Here is a 19,271-nt window from a genome sequence, read left to right on the forward strand (position 1 = left end):
AGAGAGTGAGTTCAGTGGATTATCTCAGGGCCATGAAGGCATTTAAGAGCCCTTGAGAAAAAGCTTGCCAGTCTGCAGGATGTTCTTGGGAAGCAGGAGAAAGCATGCTTAGTTTTCTCCTGCTTCTTCTTTGGGACATCCATGCAGTGGAACGAAGATGGATCAAACATTGGCCTGCACTCTAAAATATTGCTCTGGATATCTTCACAAACAATGATTTGAGGAATGCCACTCGAGCCTTCAGTAATGATGAGCCTGGGTGCCCCCACTACGTCCATAGCAGACACGTGTATATCTCGAGGACATACTAGTAGGATCCTTCACTGCTACACCTTCTGTACTCATGGAAGAATAGTCTACTGAACAATCTTTAAGCCAACATCTGTCTTGGGAGAGATGCCTGGAATTGGAGGAGCAACGGCTAAGTCTGGCTTAGATTTCTTGGCCTTCTTAACTACTGGCTCACCAAAATGGACCGACGTACCTTCCATATCACGTGCTAAGTGTTATATCACTGGTTCAGATTAAGGGAAGCTAGACAACTGTGCAGAGTGTCTTGGGGATGAAAGCCTTGCAAATCAAACAAGAGGTATGGTCGTGGTTAGGGCCTAGGCAAAAGAGACCCTTCCTATGTGGCATGTAACCTCAACTACAACAGTAGCACACAAAACAATAACAAAAAACCCCAATGGGGCACTTATATGGATCAGAATCCGCAACTTCGCTGATGAGCAAATGACCGGAGAAGACATTCTGACTGGCAGCAGAAACGTTATAAGGATGGATGCATGCTGACATCCACTTTATACCTGACTTCACTTTATGACCAATATAGGACTGGATCTATGTGCAACACTGCACGTACCCTACAGTAGCTTTAGACTTTTGTATACTGGCCGGACATACAAGTCAGCCAGCAGCAGACTCCCTCATGTTATGAATACTGCAACATATGAATAGAAGGCATGTTTGAAATAAACATGTCAGCCAGTAGGCTTGCTATAGTTTTAGGCTGGGTATAAGTGTTACCATTCATGGTTAACTAGGAACATTGCTGAGCATTTCCCCTAAGGTTATGAACATAATTAAAAAAAAAAGGCTTATGGTTATCTTTTACCTGGGAATTTATCTTTGTGTGGCAGTTTGCTTTGTCAGATTTGACCAGGTCTATAATTTATTTGTTTAAATAGGTAAGTGTCTTTTACACTGTTTTGTCTGAGCCTCCTTGGCTTTGAAGAGGATTTGTTTCCTTTTGTTGAATAGCATACATATGCTAAGGGTCCACCATGGTGGTTTATTTTTGCCAGTAGTCATAGGTTTGACTTGGACAGGTACTGCCTTCTCTATTAGCCATGCATCTGTTTGTACTGTGCTGTTGCATACAACTCATATTAGGCATCAGTGTCAACTAGGTTCAGAGGTGTGTAAGTTTAATAAGCTGTCGGTTAGTTTGAGATAACTAGTATTAGCAAATTTCTTCACGTTTGGAATTTGATGAGGATTCTACGTTAGTTTTTATACTAAAGGAGATCATTTTGTGGTCAGACCTTACCAGGGAGGAGTTAATGCATGGAAGGGAGCAGCATCCCATATGTGCGCGAGTACTAGGTCTAGGATATTTGTACCTCTAGCTGGGGAGCTAACTAGTTGCTCCAGGGTGTTTGTGTTGACAAAGTAAAAAAAAAAAACTATGAGCAAGTGAATTAGGGGTCATATAAGTCTTCCCACTTTATGGAGGGGTAGTACTGATGCACAACTAACTCATCCCTTTCTTCAAAGAAAGATCTATCCAAAAATCTAACTCCTTGGAAAACTGTTTCAGTTAAAATATTAATGTCTGTGCTTAGCTGACCACAACATGATAATCTCAATATGTGAAAATGTAGATGGAACTATAGAATACAGTAATTCTACCAGAGGTCAAGCAAGCACAGAAAGATCCCTCTGTGAAACACTATGTGATTTGAATAGGCAATGACCTTCATGATCTGCAGAAAGGAAAATGGAAACAGATTTGGGGACACTAAATAGCATTTGATTTATGTGACTCTACAGAGGAAGTGAATACATTCAAACAATTATGCTTGTTTCAGCTTTTTGCACACAAACCATTCTAAGTATTTTAGAGTATTTCATGAAAACTGACACAATCTTACTTTACACAATATTACTTTCAGAATTGTTACTATTTTATTATAATTTCACAACTATCATAATGCAACTTTGCATACTTTTGTCTTTTTTCAAGAAGAAAATGCTAAACATGTAGAATATATATATACCATGTTGTTTTAACATAAGAAATAAACCCATTGTTTATTTGTCCTTAAAAGTGACATGTTGAAGTATGTGACAGCCTTAGACAGAAAAAGAAAACATTCTATGGAATTGTAAACTTCTAATCAAAAAATTCAAGATGCACGTTTTCTATTATCTTTGCACCTAAAAGCACAACAAAAGTATAATGACATATCCAAGTATCCAGATGTGGTGTCAAAAAATACAATATTGTTTCAGATGTACAACCCTGTACTGACAGAAACCATCAGTAGGCCCACTATACCACTGCAATATATCAGGCTGTCAAATTAATTATATTCAGTTTGTGCAAAGAGGTGTGTATATGAGTGGGAAATGAAGTAGACAGCTTAATTACATTTGTGCTGACTTGACACTATACCAGAAGAGCAAATCATATATATTCCACAAAATAAGGGAACTTTTTTGTCATGGGTAAGATACCACTGCCAAAATTCCATTTACTGACCATACCAATTTGACAGGGTGCCATCATCAGCACTGAGCTACATATAAGTTAAGGGTAGAATAACAGTCTTAGATTATGAACCTGAATGCCCAAATATGATTCCCTGAAAGCTTCACTAAGAACAAATAAAACAGAAATATAGCCTTTTACACACAGCTACCAAATGAAGTGTCTTAGCAATCTTTTAAGGTGATAGCATGTTTTGCTGTAAATCTTCTCTATATAAGGGCAGGTATATGACATCAGTTCAAGATGTCTAATACAGTATGCATCCAGAATATAGCTGAGTTGGCATTCTGTCACAAGTAAAAAAGATATACACATTACTCCAAGAAAAGAAACAGTTTGCCATTGGAAAGATGCCAGCACCAAACCTTTCTTCTACTGACAATGGAAGTACTGCTGTGCCAGTTTCTAATACTGAAGCTCCCCCTTTACCTTACTTAAACTTGTTACCCCTAACCTTGTCCTTAACCTTGCCTCTACCCCTTAATTTATGAAAAAAAAAACTTTCCCCTGACAGTATCACTACTCAGAGAAATTTATTTGGACATTGTCTGAAGTGACCATTATGGTTAGGTTTAAGCAAACAGAGAAGGAAACCTTTTTTTTTAGTCACTAGGTTTTTGATTTTTTTTTAGGCAAGCTTGTCTGTGAAGTGTTAGGATCATTGTTTTCTGCATCAGTGCTTGTTCAATTTGGTGTTGTATCTTATAATCACATATACAGCAACTCTGAGATTGGACAATTGTGGTAAAGGACATATTCCTTAGTACCCGCTGTTGTTCAACCTTGTTCAAATTCAGTGCTACAATTCAACTATTCTGACATCCACTAAAAAATTAACTGCCTTAAATATTTTCATTTTTGAATAGTTGAGGTAATAAAAATATTAAACTTTTTATTGAAGTTCAAGATGCAGCTACTCCTTTAGGTTTTAAACTAGGAAATTAGCCTAAGGAAGTTTTATAGGTAACTATCTCAGTATCACTCCTTGAAAATCACAGAACTTATCAGACCGTTGGAGACAGAGAATCAAAATATTGCCAAAACAGTCAGTAGTGTGGGGAAAACGTTATTCAAAATGGTCAGAAGTAAAAGAATTAGGACATTATGTAGTGCCACATGCTTAAACAAAACAACATAGCAAGACAACCATTTTACATAGGGAGCACTAATAATTAAATGTTAATGTAAATACTTTCATTGCAAAAAGGTTAAAAATGCCCCGTTTTGGTGTTGTCACATAAACTGTATTTATTCTGTATGTAGCATTCTGTACCATTTTTACACATTATTACATGTCTCAGGAAAAAACATACATTTTGTAAAATGCATTTAGAATAATACGTTGCGGCAATACCTCATCACTAATATTTCTAATGTCTATAAAGTAAACAAACTAGGTCTTTGGCAAAACAATGCTGCACTTTAATTATAAACTTATGCATTTTAAGTTTATTTTACTTCTTATTTACTTATCTATTAGTTAAAGAGTTACGTGAACTAGTCCTTCTCTCACTCTTTTTAGCCACAACACGGGCCTAAAACCAAGGGTAAATTAATATATACAAATACAGATTTAGTGTTGTGAATCAAAGATTACATTTTGGAATATGTATTGCTGACTTCTACAAAGATGCACATTAAATTACCAGTGACAATAGAAAATAAAAACAAAGAATGACTACTAGTCACAGACCAAGAAAAAGACCAAAAACCATTCACTCATGCAGACGTACCATGACCAGCAAAATGCTACTATGGTTTTAGCACTGAACCTGGTTATCATCAGAATAAAACTCTGTAATGGGCCTCTTCTGATTCCATCCTTAAAACTGAAATGCTCAAGAGATATAGAGAGTAATCTCAGGCAAGGAACTGATAAGGTATTAGACATCAACAACTGTTAATCTAAACGTGAACAAAATGGACTAGAAATACTTCACCTCAGTGCTAGGAGTTTCTGTAACAAAACATCATAATTCTAGTCTTGGTTAATGACTACCAAACCTCACATACTTGCAAAAATAGAAAATTATCTAAACTTGGAGTTTTAGAAGACAGAGAACGTGAGTTTTATATACTTTTTTCATGTTATCCACTTTCCCTGAATCAGTGCAACCTTGTAATATGTATAAAAACACAATCTAATCTCCTCACTTTTACATAATCTACCAGCTAATCTACTGCCAGTGACCTCTAAACCAGTTACTTTTCCTGCGTACATTTATATAAATTTGAACAAAATAACAGACATACTAGCTGCAAATACTATCCACCATTCAACTTCTATCATCTACTGAAGACTACATCCTAATTATTCGCTAACCATGTATATCTCACTAAATCTGTTTTCTCTTCAACTTGCTTCTTATATTTCCATTTTATATAGTCTTACTAAACTATCCTCTTTCCTATTTGTTTTATAGTCGGTTCCATTTTTATTAGAACCTTATACTATGTTACTATTTAGTTTCAAGTGTATATTTCTTATATATATATAGCAGACTGTTTTTTTTAAACTTTGACATCAATGTTACTGTCATGATGCTATACAATTACTCTCACTTTTTCCTACAGATATTACCTTCTGAGGCTACAAAAAGTAACTACCACTTATTCTTAGACTCCAAAAGGAAGACTTTTTTCACAATGTTTTTATACTAATTTGACTGTGACTGTTTCTTGGATATAGACTGTCTTTACTGTAATTGTACATTATTTTCTCTAGAGCAAATAAATTTAGCTATGGGTTACATGGACCTCACATTGGGGAATGGGAGGCCACCTTCTGTAACAAAAAATGTGCATTAATTTTGTAACTCTTGAAGTGTAACTGTTTTGAGCAGCAGCCTCTCAAGGTTTTAGAATTTTTAGCGTTGTTGCCTCACAGCAAGAGGTTCTCCCGTTCGATTCTCGGCTGGAGTGCCTTCTGTGTGGAATCTGCATGTCCTCCCCGCAGTCGAGTGACATTCGAAAAACATGCGTAGAATGAGCATGCCTTCGTTGAAAGTTGGGTGTCCAACTGGCACCTCGGCACCCATAAAAAATCTACTGCCAATCATTAGCAGACCGGAGTTCTGCTGTGGTGACCCCTAACCGAGAAAAGCCGAAAGAAGAACTTAATTGCATGTGGACTAAAATAACACATGATTATTCACAATAAATCTACAGCAGCATTTGTGCATGATGCAATCAAGACAATATTTTTTTTGGTAACCAGCTAAACAGACTAGAAGCGAGTGTCTCTTTTCAGGGGAGACCAGTGTCTTTCCCAGACGTTAAAAGTGGGCAAACAGAAGTTGAGGGAATCAAACCATGGACTACAGAAAGCATCTTGCTAGCAAGCTCAAAGCCTTAATCCACTACACCCTGTACTAGACTATATCCACCAGTCACTACTGTCAAAGGAGAATTATTTGTATCTGTACTACTAAGCACCCACAATCTGCAATTTGTTGGCAGCATACATATAAAACTTAAAATTGGGCCTACCAATAGTGTCCAATACTTTGTCCTAATTTGGATGAACAGTTCAAATCAGCTACTGTTACGGGGAGGCAACATATAATGGTAAATCTACTTACGAGGCTATTATTAACTAGCCAACAAAGGTATTCAAGCAGCCTTTTAAAGAAACAAAACTAGCTCAAAAGCACACTGGACTCAAATAAAGCCCAGATTATAACCCAAGTAACTTGTTTCTGATTACTGGCTCAGGTGCTGGATGGAGCAGGCAAGGAGGATGGGCATACCCAACCTGTAAGGAGAAACTTGTAATGTACTGGGTATCATCACTTTAAGACTTTCTCAGAGGGAAAGACTCAGCATTTTGTAGTTGTCTTCAGATCTGACAACAACTCACCAGGCACTTGCTTTGCTCTGTAAGCAAAGTTATTTAGAACTTAGTACTTCCCTTAGAGATAGATAGAATATAGCCAGATTAGTCTAGCTGTTCTCTATATTTATGTCAGACTATCCTACAGTATTGTTTTAAAGCATTTTCCTGTGACTTCTGAACTCTCTGTCATTGTGTTGAATTGATGAGTATTGTCTTGTGTTTTTATTATTAAATATGTTTAAACCTTTCAACTGTGGCTGTTTTGTGTAGAGATAATATACGCTCTTGGAGTACTTTGCATGTATTTAGTGATACTGTACTAAAACACTCTAGAATATCATTAGCCCTGGGCCATACTTACTATTTGGATAGCAGTAATATTACACAGTGGAAATGGTCACCCTTTGGGAAGGGCATTATAGTAGCTGATAAGTAGGGGTTCTGGTGGCAGTGGATTACTACTTTATAGCCTGGAGAGAAGGAGGCATAGCTAGTGAACCTAGGCCAGCCTTCCCCAGGAGTGTCTGTGTGTTTGTATATAAATGAAATCTCAAAGAGTGTGTGTGTGTGTGTGTGTCTGTCAGCTACTTGGGCAGGGACATGAAGCACTGGTTGGACAGAGAGAGAGCACTGGGAGGACTTGGCTTGGAACCCTGGCTAAGGACTCCATTCTATAGGTGTACCAGTGGGGAGTCTTATTGGGGATCTGGAAAGACAGGGAGAAACCATCCCTACACTGGCTGTGATCTGTGTGTGCTTGTAAGGGAAATTGTGCTTTACTGTGTGTGTACTTGTTATCCTCCCAATGCGGACGTCCCTCACTGGTGTTAGCGGTGAGGAATAAGGCTCCTTGATTACTGGGCCAGTGCATGGTCATCACAATTACCATCAAACTTCACCTTTAGTTAAAGTGGGCTTAAACCAGCCCAGTTTAATACATAGCTCGGATTTTTAACACAGGTTTCAAAGAAATAACCTCTTTTAATCCTGACACTTGCTATAAATCTTATTTGCCAAAACAGTTTTTCTTAATCCAACTCGGCTTCCATATGCCTGTGTTATCCTCTGAACCACCTTTTCTTTTTGTGTGTGTGTAATGCATTTAGACCAGTGTTTATATAAGTCACTATATTCATTTTTTTACACATATGGAATAACAGATGCCCCAGGCAGGGCCGGCCTTACGTCAATTGGACCTATTTGGCCCAATACGACCCCGCTCCCTCAGGGTGTCCTGCACCAGGCTATCACATTTATTTTTTTATTTATTACATTTGTTTACTGGGTAATGTCCAACTGGGCCAAAAGCCCATTTTCAGTGGAGACTCAGGGAGAAAAGCTCCAGTTATACAGTTTACAGTTACAGAAACTAATAATACTAAACATACTAACAAAATGGCAAGAAATACTGCTAGTGAAATTATTACTACTACAATACTAAGAGTTTGTTTGTGTCTTTCGGCTTTTCCCGGTTAGGGGTCGCCACAGCGGAACTCCGGTCTGCTAATGACTGGCAGTAGATTTTTTACGTGCTGGCTTGCCGGGCCTAACGCACAAACTTCAGTGAAGGAACGCCCATTCACGCAGGTCACCACACAGAAGACGCTCTAACTGAGAATCAAACGGGCAACGCCTAACTGTGAGACGACAACGCTACCGCAGCACCACTACAATACTAAGATTACTGGCAAAATTAATTCTGTATGAGCCACGTGGTCGTTATGTCTTACATTCCCTAGAGATCTACATAAGAGGCACTACAGCAAAGTGCAAGGTGCTTCTTAATGTCAGTCTTGCTCCTCTAGTAGTTAAATCTTACATTTACATGGATTTCCTTGAGGCATTCCGATTTCTTCCTGCCTGTGAAAACAATGCTGAGTGACTTTTCTAAAATATACTTAGTAAGAGGGTTGCTGGGCAAGCAAAGCTGTTTTTAAGGAAAGGCTTAAAATTACTCTTATTATTACTGTGCATACTGAGAACAACAACAGTTTTATGTGGTTTTGTGGAAGTATACTGGCCTACAGGAGATGTTAAATCGGGGGGTGGGGGGTTAATCCAGGACTCCAAAAACATACTTCTGTTTTAATATATCTTATGGTTAAATATAAGACAATAATTGCACACTGTTTTATCTTTAATACACACTAATAGCATATATTATTGATAACTAATCTGAACTAGTCAAGCCCAGCTACTGGAACAAGGGTTGGGGTGTTAGATTGAGTTAGTCAGCTGAAGGGCCCTACCAAAATGGTCCAAACTGGGGCCTACATTTGCAAAGGCCAGCCCTGGTCTTAGACTCTCATAAAAAATGTATTCCCTGTCTTCTCCACATAAAATGCATTACAGGCATCATGTTGTGCAAACATGCACCACATTAGCAGTCCAGCAAGAGTACCTTCCAGCACTACCATAAACAAACCCTGTATCTGGATCTGAAAAAAAAAAAAAAAGACTATTTACCATGAAACATCAATACTTGCAAGTCCCAAAGATAAAAGTTCTGTTTGGCTTGTTTGCATTATTACCACATTTAATAGCTTAAAACTTTCTCCCTTTCTCCCACATTTCTTTTAAAGCCATTCCCCTTAATGGAAAAATTGAGTATTTCAGTTATGTACCCTGACACAACATCATTCCCTTTCAAAATGTTCCAGTTAGTAGTCCTAATCTTTTTTTTTCTATGTCCACACTAAAATCTACTTCTATTCACTGTTATCATCCAATAAAACCCACTCATTGTTTATTTATTTATTTTTACATCTTCTATCATTCCATACATCCATCAAGCTCTCTGGATACCTCTTTATCTGCACATACAATATAATTCCTTCAACAATGCAAATTTATTTTCATATGTTGTTCATCTGCCCCTCAGATGGCCTGACATTTAGTATTATTAGTCTTCATACTGACCAGATGTCCACTCTAACACAGTATAAAAATGTTACTATAGTTAAATCCTACTTATCTGTAACAGCAGATGTTTGAATTTCGCACTTCCTCTGTGGCATGTGAGTTTTATGTCTGCACTGTAAACCTACACTGGCAGCTTTCCAAAGCTCAGATTCTCCTCCTCTGACAGTCTCTATGAGAGTGGATTGGCTAAGCCCCGCCCATCAGGGCAAGCCTAACCCCATCAAGGAGTAAGTTACTCAGGCTTTTAGTACTAAAAAAGTAGGATGAACCAAGAGACACCATAAGTTAAACAATGCCTAAAACCAATCAATTCACAGCCATAAAACACCAACACAAATAACCAAAGCCAGCCAACAACATAAGTTTATATGCCATCGAACTATATGCAAAATATGGGAGATGGTGGGTTTCTTTATAATCTGGTAACCAAACCTGCTATGTAATTCTTATACACCTCTACATCTAAAAGCTGCATTACATGTTTGGATGAATTCATCTTAAAGTTCAAATAAGTGGTAATGTTGTGAACACACACTGCATATTCCATCAATAGTTGCTTATCATCTTTCCATAACAAAGAAAACATTGCCAATAAAGTGCAAATAAAGCACAGATTATGATTGGGTCACTGATCATAACCCACTTATTATGGGTTCAAGACATGCATGTCAAGAAATTCACTTTGAGAACTAAGTTTTAGAGCTTTTGTATAGAAGTGTTTGCATGGATAGTTTTATACCCCAACCAGGCATCAGAAAATTCTTCCTCAGTTAGCTAGCAAATGCTGGAGGTGTGATGGGAGAGAGACATAACTGGGAAATGAAAGTTATGTACTTGCCATAATGCTATACCAGTGTTATGTTCTTCCATTCTCTCATCTGAGGAGGTCTATCAGATCCATACGGATCCAACATTGGCAGCTCTAGGCTTTTGGATCCAAGGCTAAGACTCCTCATCCTACCTATAATTTCCCATCAGGCTTGCTTTGCCTGACACAGCAAAATAATTGGTAAGCAAATCACAGATATATACCAAGGATAGAGACCATGTCTGTAATAAATGCAAGGCTCTGGGAAGGAACAGAACAGTCAAATGGGAGTCCAAGGAGAATGAACATTTAGCAGAGGGATGGAATGAGGGAAATTTGAAGTGGACAGAAGAAGGCAGCATGGATCTAGATTTATAATGTGTACATAACTTTCGCATCTGATGTTCTCTCTCTTCCATTCATCCTCAACTGATGGGACAGAGTCCCCATCTACTACAAACCCTGGGAGGTCTCAGGGAAGGACATTCTGGAGGATAGTGGAACCAAATGAGACCCCCTAAACCTAGAATGTAAATCCAGCTTACAGTGAGATGTAAAAGTGTTCCCTCTTTATTGGAAAATTTTGAGAAGAAAACAGGTAGATTAATAGTCTGATTCGAAGGAAACTCCAAAGCCACCTTGGAAATAAATGTAGAGTTTATCCTACGTGACACCCTATCTTTATGAAAAAAATCAAGTAAGGTGCTTTACAAGAAACAGCTTGAAGATCTGAAATTCTTTGAGCAGAGGTAATAGCTACCAGGAAAAATGTCGTCCAAGAAAACACTAATCGGACTGTCACAGCTGGTTCAAAAGAAATTTTTGTCAAGGCCTGAAGTAAAAGAGTAATGTCCGAATGTCAAACAGAATATCTTAAAGGTGAACAAAGAAGTAAAGTACCCCTTAGAAAAGCTTTAGACACCTTAAAAGAAGCAATGGAAGTCTGTTTCTCTCTCAGGTAAAAACAATAGTGGAACAGCTAGCTCCATCTTCAATCAGAACAGCTAGAATATCTAAAATAGCAGGGAGCATTGCTGAAAAAGATCTGTATCTCTGATAGATGCCCATACAGATTTTTTTTTTTCAATTTCCTTTCATACACTTTCCTAGTAGATGGTTCTGAGAGAATGTTAAGATATGCAAGGTGACAGCGTGGCCTGCCTGGCCTTCACTGTAAATGGAGAAACCATGAAGTTAATTTCAGGGCCGCTATGTCCAGGTGAGACTTGCTGGATGGGTGAGAGACAAGAACTGGAGTAGGATCCAGCACCCATGGCAGATCAATCAGGCTGGTGCCAGAGACAGGGAAACTATACCTGTCAAAGCCAAAAAGTGACAATGAGGATAACTCTCACCTTGCACTACATTGCTTTCTTGCAGAAACTATGGTATAAAAGGAGTAGGTGGGCTAAGCGTACAAAAAAACAGGGGCCAAGTGTGGACCAGACCATCCCTTGGTAACTCCACCTCCTGGGGAATCAGGGTGAAATAGCTGCTGCACTTGGAGTTGGACAGGATGGCAATAGGTCACAGCATTGCTGGAAATACAATCTGCCACAACTTGATTGAAGGGCCACTAGTGAAGCAGAAGAATGGGCCTGCTCAGTTTGTCTGTTGAAACACTGGATTTTCCCGGGATGTGTGTTGTCACCAGAAAGTGATGGGAAGATACTGCCCACTGCCAAACCCTTATGGCTTCTCAACACAGTAAATAAGAATGTGTTCTCCTTTGTTTGCTGATGTATAAAACCACTGACACTGAAATCACACTGCTCGGGAGGAAGATCTGGAAAGCTTGCAATGCCAGGAGTACAGCCCACATCTCCAGGACAGTGATGTGAAAACAGGACTCAAAGGAGGACCACATGCCTTCGATTGTCCTTCCCATGAAATGGCCTCCCCACCCCAAATGGGAAGCATCCATAGTCATTGTAGCCTGAGGGGGCTGTAGAATAAAAGTGTGACATTCTGAGACTTGTGGGGGGGTCCAACCACCACTGAATGTGTTGTCTGCATATGTTTGTTTGTGAGACAAATGGGAAAGTGTATCGGTTGGTAAAGCATCAGCCACTGAACTGAGAGACATCACCCTCATGTAAAATTTGGCTTGAGAAATCTGGGTGAGACAGGCTACCATAGATTCCAGGAAATGTAATATTTACCTGGCCAGAGGCTTCTGATGGGAGAGGATTATTGATGCTCGTCATTGAAGGGCAAGAGTTCTTGACTCCAGAAACCTTGCTATCTGCAATGTTGTATTGAGATGGGCCCCAAAGAACTAAATTGTTTGGACTGGGACCAACTCTGATTTTCCCATAGTGATCGTGAGTCCCAGATGGGAGCAAAGCTGGAGCAAGGAATCTCTGGCTAGAAGTAACAGATTCATAGAGAAAACAGTTATGAGCCAGTCATCCATGTATGGGAAAATGCAGAACTCCTGCAGTGTGAGATGAGCCACAACCACTGCCATGCACTTGTTGAACACCCGGAAGCGGGGTGCTGTGGTGAGACTAAAGGGCAGGACTCTGAATAGGAAATAACTGGCTGCTAGATGAAAGTAGAGAAACCTTCTTGACCACCTGGGTTATCTTGATGTGGTAGTACATGTCCTGAAGGTCTATCGAGCTCATCCAGTCATCCTTTCTAAACTGAGGTAGAATGGGCTGAACTCTGACCATCTGGAACTTTGCCTATTCCCATTTTCTTTGGTAACAAAAACAACCTTGAGTAGATTCTGCATTCTTGCAGGTCTGGTAGGACATCATGGAAGACTTGCTTGTCTAGTAGCTTTTTACCTCTTGTACTGCAACCTTCCTTTGTTGGGGATGGCATGACAGGAAGTCTTTTCCAGTTGAAGGAGGATCTAAACACTATCCAAAAAAACAAGTTAAAGAGCACTGAGTCAAGGAGACCACATATGTGGCATTCAAGTGCCAAATGAAAACTGAGGTATTCAGTTGACAAAGGGGAATTATGGGTAGGGAGGAGCCTGAGCCTTGGATCCAAAAGTCTAGATCTGTAGATGGTGGATCCATATGGACCTGGTAGACCCATGACTTGACAGATAGAAAAGACATCAGATCAGGTTTTTCCTACTAAGAAAAGAAAGTACTTTGTCAGAAATATTGGGGGAGCAAAGGACTGGAAATTATTATTTAGAGCTGGGAGACAAGATCTAAATTAATTAGACATAAAAAGATTTACTAAGTTTAAAGTTTACTGGCTGACAAAAAAGCAATTACTAGAAAATGGAAATCAAAATCCAAACCAAATGTTGTTGAACTACTGACTATTGTAAAGGGGTTAAAAGAACTAGAGGTGAGCTGTTTAGAAAAGGGAAGGAGAAAATTACATAGAAATCAATGGTACTTGTGGGAACAATACATAGAGAATAATGTTCAAGAGGTGTGGCAGTCACTTGTGTCTTTTCTCACGGCCATTTACTTCAAGCTACAGTTTGGGTTCTTCTTTTATAGAACAAGGCATTGCACATCTACTACTGAACCCCATGACTACAACATTGTCCTATCCTTTTTCAACTTGCAAAAGGTTACTTCAAGCTACAGTTTGGGTTAAGCTAATGCTGCTATATGTTTTTATTGTTATTTGGTAACTGAGCTAACAGTCCCTGTTAAATTACTTGTTAGCAAGACTCGCATCTTCTCAGTTAACTGTTTGTAAAAGCAAATGAATCAGTTCAGGCTAAGGAAACGTTGATGACTGCCCCCCCCCCCCAACTTTAATAATTTATCTATTGTTAGCTAATTTAATTTGGGCCAAGAATAACTTTGCATGCTCCCAATTTTTAGTCGATGGTTAGCAATATACATGATTTTAAATGCATCTCTTTACCATTACTAATTGTTTGCACAGACTGTTTATATCTGCTAGTTTCGCTCTCCTCACCACCCCCAGTTCCCCAAGCCACCTCTCGGACCCTTACATTTATTTCCCTTTAACTCCTCCTACAATTTAGTACATATTCCTCACCCATTAAAGACATATACATTCAAAACCCTTTTTCAATTTCTATCCTCTGTCAACTCTTGCTGCAGGCCATCCACGTAATAAAAAATTTCTTTACAAACATTCTCAACCCACTTTTTTCCATATCACTCCTGCTTACTAACACCTTTATCCATCCATCGATTCACACACACATACACACATTCAGAAGGTTGAGGGTAAAGGCACAAAAGGGCAAAACTGTGATTGAAAATCCTGTCGACTCCAAACATTGACAAGTAAATCATGTTTGCAATTTTGAGTGTCGCTGTTTTCAATTGGATCGCACTACAGTGGGGATTGGGAAAAGTACCCTTTTCCTCATTGTAGTACGATCTCGGAGTTAGAATATTTAATTAGCAGGGGGCGGTGGGTGCAGGGGGGCTTCTGTATGACTTGTCCGTAGTGTTTTTTGTCCAGATGGTGAGCGGCACAGAAGTTATCAATTGACGATTCTTGCCTTTGAATGATTCGACATTCAAAGCATTCGACTTGACAGTTTCTGCTGTCCTGGTCCGGGGATGTAAATGCTTGTGGTTAGGGTTTTCATTATTTTGCATATATATATATATATATATATATATATATATATATATATATATATATGTGTGTGTGTGTGTGTATGTATATATATATATATATATGTATATGTATATATATATATATATATATATATATATATATATATATATAATGTATAAACAGATTCCCATTCACACGCACACACAAAAACACACACATATACACAAATACATTCCAATACCACAAAAGCACTTTTTTTGGACTACGGTTTCTCATCAATAAATATTTTGGGTCTCATCCCTACTCTATACACTACTCACTTCTTCACCTTACCCTGCCCACAGACTCGTACCATACAGCTTTCTGCACACAATAAAAATCACTCTCCACTACTTTAAATATCTATATACTACCCTGCAAACATCTCCCCCACCCTTTACCACACCTTTTTCTCTCTATTTCTTATAACACTCCTTTCATTAATATAGGCATCATCTTAGCAAACGTCCACCTTCTTTATCTAAACTCTCACCATCAAAAATTAAACAAAAAATGACAACTCTGGAATAACTAACCAAAGAATATTTAATAAAGCGATTTTCGTCCAGTAAATAACATGAACTTCCTCAGATACAAAAATATTCAACACATCACAATTTAAATATCCCCATCCTAAATCACATGGTTTACAACACTCTCCTTAAAGGGACAGTCATTATAAACACAATACGTTAAACAGAATAAAATCAACACACGCAACACACCAAAGATAATCAGGCATGTAGAGATCTAAAAATATAATACTAATAATATCAATTCCTACCTATCCAAACTTTTCAATTTCAACAAGCAATAAATAAAACATAAATCATTAAGGCCCGGATAGTTATATGCATTTAAGCGTATTTGCCATAATAATTTTAGTCTGTCTAGTTTTAAACTAAAAGGGCCACCCCTTATATCATATTCAACCTGATCAATCACCTGAAACTTGAAAGAGTGGTCATGATTACTAGCAATATGTCTAGCCAAAGCAATGTCGAGTTTTTTTTTCTTATTAATGGTATAAAGATGTTCATAAAACCATTCTCTAAATTTCCATTCGGTCTTGCCAACATAATAATTGGCACACTCTTGTTATTTAACCAAATATACAACCATCTTGGAGTTACAATTAAATCTCTGGGTGGTACTAAAATAGAAGTTATGTTCTTACCATAACGTTCCATGTTAGTTGTCTTCTTCTCGCCTTCTTCTTGCTGGATGGGTTCGGAGCCGACCTCGCCCGACTGCCACTCTAAAGCTCGAGAGTTGGTTCCACCGGCTCGAGGCTCCCCTTATATCCCACAATGCTAGGCGAGAGTTACCTCAGATCTCGTTTGTAAGCTAACCCCAGCTTATAACAGAAACAGTATAACTGTAAAAAACAGAATCCACCTCTAACAACAGGAAGAAGAAGGGAGACCTATATCCTGAAACAAGAAATATGCATAATAGCATATAGCTAAGAAAGAGGTGGTAGAAAGAGAGGTCACGATCACAACTCCTCTAGGTCTGTCCAGGCCAGGGGGAAGGAGGGTGGGGAAGAAGAAGGCGAGAAGAAGACAACTAACATGGAACGTTATGGTAAGAACATAACTACTATATGTTAAGTTGTCTATCTCGCCTTCATTCTTGCTGGATGGGACCGCGTCCCTAGCACCTTGTCCAGGGTGGCCTAACGGAACAGACTCCTGAGAACAGTGGAACCAAAATTAGCTCTATGCCTAGAAGCTAAATCCAACTTATAATGGGAAATAAAAGTGTGAGGAGTAGCCCAAGTAGCCGCTGCACAAATGGTGTCAATAGGCAGTCTGTCTTGGAAGGCTAGAGAAGTAGCCAAAGCTCTGGTGGAATGGGCTTTAGGCTTATTAGGCAGTTTTTGGTGTCTAATCTCATAAACAAGGGTAATCAGAGATGTTAGCCATCTGGATAAAGATACCTTTGAAACTGGAAGTCCCTTTCTGCTTTCCGCATAGGAGACAAACAGCTGATCAGATTTTCTGAATTGTTTCGTCCTGTCCAAGTAGTACCTTAATTGACGATGAACATCCAGACAGTGTAATTTTTGTTCAGACCTATTTGAATACTCCGGGAAAAAGACAAAGAGGTCAATGCATTGGTTTAGATTTGATGTTGAAACCACCTTAGGCAAAAAGGACGGGTCAGTTCGTAAGGAAACTCTGTCCTTATGGAACACAAGGTAAGGAGAACGACAACTGAGTGCTTGAAGTTCTGAAATTCTTCTAGCTGATGTGATAGCCACCAGAAAGAGAGTTTTCCATGATAATAACTTTAAGGAACATGAAGCTGCAGGTTCGAAAGGGGAAAGAATCAAAGAAGCAAGAACTAAATTTAGGTCCCAAGGAGAAGGAGGATTTCTTACAGGAGGTCTGAGAAGAAAAACTCCTTTCAAAAAGGCTTTGCAGAGTTTGTGGGACATTAGGGCGGATTCAGAAATACCCACATGGAAATTAGAAATAGCTGCCAATTGAACCTTAAGAGTAGATGGAGATGAACCTGCATGGAAGAGTTCAGCAAGAAAATCAAGGACTAGTTGGATGGAAGCGGTGAAAGGATCTATGTCCTTTCCTTGTGCCCAATATGAAAAGCGTTTCCACTTACTCAAATAAATCTTCGAGTGGAAGATTTATGGGAAGCTATCAAAATATCTCTAACAGAGTGAGATAATTGAGGAAGCCTGGCTACGGTTGGAAGTGGAGGAACCAAGCAGTGAGGTTCAGAGAGGGGAGGGAGCGATGAAACTGACCCGACTGATGGATCAAAAGATCTGGAACTAGGTCCAGATTCCACGGTCGCTCCAAAAGAAATCGATGCAGAAAGGGGAACCACACTTGTCGAGGCCAGTAAGGAGCAATGAGGATCAATGAGGCCTTGTGAGCGATAGCTTTCTGTATTACTTGAGAGATCAGTGGGAAAGGAGGAAAAGCATACAGAAGTCCCCGGGGCCAAACTTGGACTAGCGCGTCCCTGCTGGGTTGGCCTGGTAACGGGAATAGAGTGAAGTATTCTCTGCACTTGCTGTTTTGGGGAGTAGCAAAAAGATCGCAGCAAGGCTGACCCCACTTGAGAAAAATCTCTCTCACTACAGAGTCTTTCAGAGACCACTCGTGAGGCATGAGAATAGCTCTGCTCAACTTGTCCGCAATGTGATTGGACTTCCCGGGGATGTGCGTTGCTATCAGAAAACGCTGAGAAGAAATCGCCCATTGCCACAGTCTGAGTACTTCTCGACACAGGGGGTATGATCTGGTTCCGCCTTGTTTGTTGATGTACCACACTACAGACATATTGTCTGTCTGGATTGCAATCGTTCCCAAGGGAAGAGAGTCTTGAAGGGCTTGCAACGCTAAAAGCACTGCTCTCATTTCCAGAACATTTATGTGCAAGTGGCATTCGTCTGGTTGCCATGTGCCCTGGACTGTCCTGCCCTGATAATGCCCCCCCCACCCGATCAGGGAGGCATCCGTTGTCAGAGTAGCAACCGGAGGAGGTGGAACAAATGGTCTCCCCAACAGGAGCTGGGGGGAAGACATCCACCACATGAGATGCTTTTGGCAGGCTTGCGTGATCATAATGGTATGAGACATTGGAAGTTCCTGGTATGACCATTGAGAAAAGAGCATCCACTGAAGGATCCGCATGTGGTATCTGGCCAATGGAAGGAGGGGTATGGCGCTGCCATGATTCCCAACACCTTTAGAACTAACCTGGCTTTGGCTCTGTTGTAGTTGAGAAGTAGTGATACCAATTTTGAATGTCTGATATCCTTTGGTTCGTTAGTGTTGCAGACATGTTTACAGTATCTAAATTTGCCTATGTAGGTAATAGTGCGACAAGGCGACAAAACAGACTTTTCGCAATTTATTGATATACCCAGATTTTGACAGACGAAAAGTGTAATCTCTGGCCATCAGAAGGAGATGCTTGGTGGGAGCTGTGAGGAGCCAGTCGTCCAAATATGGTAACACCTGGAATCCCTGTCGCCTCAGGTGGGAAGCTACCACTGCCATGCATTTGGTAAACACCGGGGCAGTGGTGAGACCAAAGGGCAGGGCCCTGAATTGAAAATGACTGGTTCCCAGCCTGAAGCGGAGGAATCTTCTGGAGCGCCTGTTCATTTTATGTGATAGTACGCGTCCTGAAGGTCTATAGAGCACATCCAGTTTCCTTTTCCCAATAGGGGAAGAATGGATTGCAGCGTGACCATCCGAAATCTTGTTTTCTTGACCGATCTGTTCAAGATACTGAGATCCAAAATTGGTCTCCAGTCCCCTGTTTTCTTTGGAACTAAAAAGAACCTTGAGTAGATTCCGGATCCTAGTTGGTCTGCTGGCACTGGC

The sequence above is a fragment of the Protopterus annectens genome, chromosome 12.part0 (assembly GCF_019279795.1).
Source record: "Protopterus annectens isolate FY-2018-M chromosome 12.part0, PAN1.0, whole genome shotgun sequence".
NCBI classification, from domain to species: Eukaryota; Metazoa; Chordata; order Ceratodontiformes; family Protopteridae; genus Protopterus; species Protopterus annectens.